The sequence below is a fragment of the Lepus europaeus genome, chromosome 8 (genome assembly GCF_033115175.1).
Source record: "Lepus europaeus isolate LE1 chromosome 8, mLepTim1.pri, whole genome shotgun sequence".
In the NCBI taxonomy this organism is placed as follows: domain Eukaryota; kingdom Metazoa; phylum Chordata; class Mammalia; order Lagomorpha; family Leporidae; genus Lepus; species Lepus europaeus.
In genome coordinates, this window is record NC_084834.1 from 90,915,945 (window position 1) to 90,918,034 (window position 2,090).

Consider the following 2,090-nt stretch of genomic DNA (forward strand, 5'->3'; position numbering starts at 1 on the left):
TTTCTACTTAAAAGTTGAGTAAGCTCTGGGGACCTAATGCAGAACATGGTGACTATAGTTAATAAATTTTATAACTGAAATTTGCTAATAGAGTAGACCTTAAACATTCTTAACCCTCCTACTACACACACAAAGGAACTATGTGAGGTGATGAATATGTTAATTAGCACTCTGTAAGAATACTCTCACTAATTGATTTCAGTAAATACTCACTGCAACTATTATTTTATTATTGCAATTATCTAGTAATATTTAAACATCTTCGGCACTCCCCAATTTTTATATTTGACCTATCTTAGGCTCTAAAAACGTTTATTTCTTTTCCACACCTAAATATTTATTTTTTTAGTGCTACCTATGATCCTGCACAATATGCATGTTTCTGTGGTAACTAAATCTGTCACTAGCTGCAAAGAAGCCAGCTGCAAAGATTTTTACAGTGAGATATAAGGTAATATCTATTGGAAAACTAGTTCTATAAATATGAAATCAATGACAGAAGATGTGTCTTTGGTTAACCTATCAGTGAAGTTAAGTTAATGGCACATTGCCATTCCAATCTACAGAAAAGAGCTGAAAGTGAAAATGGCCCAAAGAAAACCAGATCTGTACATTTTTTTTTCAGGTTTCAACTTTTATTCAACTTAGTGAAGAACATCCTAAACACCACATGTTGCACAACAGAGTACTTTTTTTTTTCTTCCAGCATTTTTAAAAATAAGACATTCACTAACATTTTGAAGAAGTTCCTCTCTATAACCTGGGCAGTGTAAAAAGGCTCTAAGTTATCATGTTGATTCAAGTTTCTTGTTAAGTACATTTGGAAATTGCTTCCTGTGATAAACATTGTGTACAGATTTTAAAAACAAAAATAAAAAGTCTGACCACAGTTTGTGTATTTATTTATTTATTTATTTATTATTTATTCATTTAGTTTTCTGCCCAGAAACAGTGATCTGGAGAGTCATACTCAGGGCCAGCAAATACCCTAGAATTTATCTTTAAATGGGAGGAAAAAATCTTTACAATAAATAAAACAAAGAACTTTCTAAAAGGTCTTTAACAAGCTACCCTTGGTAGGTCAATTTAAAAGTAGAAAAATTAATACACTAAAATGAATGTTTCAGTGCAGCTCCAAAAAATCTTTATCAGTATAAATGTTTGGAAGGATGATGCTGGCTTAGAAGTATTATTCCTTGTGTATCTACCTTATGTGCACACGCTGCATCTTAGTTGTCATAACTTGTCCCTATAGATTCCTCCTAAGTAGCGGTCATAACCACCCTGGCTGCCACCATAGTCTTAGCACTGTCCACATCCATGTCCATACCCTGCAGGTGGAGTGTCATACTTGCCGCGCCCATAGCCCTGGTTTCCACCACCTCTGGAGTAGCTGCGACCACGCCCATCGGCCCCAAAGGCACCCCCTCTGGTTCCCCAGGGAAACTTGCCTGTGTGGTCCACATGGGTCTGAAGACCGTCTGGGGACTCTCCATTTATGGCTCTCATGGCGTCTGTCACGCTCCTGGTTAGTCAAAGTGATGAAGCCAAAACCCTGGGATTGCTGAGTCTCCCGGTCCTTGACAACGACCACCTCAGAAACAGGCCAGAAGCTGCTGAAATGGTCTTCCAGTGACTGCTCGTCGTGGTTGGAAGTTGAGCCCTCCAGCGAACAGCTTCCCTTCTTCAGAGAACATGGCAGTGAATTCGAGTCCTGGAAATTAAAAAGTGAAATAACTGGGCCAATGGCGACCTCTCAGGCGCAGAGAGGACCCAGATCTGTAAATTTTAAGTCAGATGTCACATAAGTGAAATGACAGTATTTCTTTTTTAGTTCTTATTTTGTGCCAGTTACTATTCTAACTGCTTTTCATTTATGAATGAATTTAATCTTCATAACAACCCCTGGAATTGGCACTGCTATCATTTTCATTGTATAAATTAACAAAATGAATCACAGAGTAGTTGAAGACCTTGGCCAATTTCACATGGTTAGTGTGACTTGGACTGGGGGACATTAGCTCTGAAGTCTATGATTCTAACCACTACACAACATTCTCAACACAGTATTAAAGGAAAGTATAATGTAT

The 2,090-nt window shown here is 37.8% G+C and overlaps 1 pseudogene; it reads right to left on the minus strand.

The window, feature by feature from the left end:
• Positions 1 to 1,236: 1,236 nt before the first annotated feature.
• On the minus strand, positions 1,237 to 1,697 carry LOC133765320 (RNA-binding protein 3-like; annotated as a pseudogene).
• Positions 1,698 to 2,090: the final 393 nt, after the last annotated feature.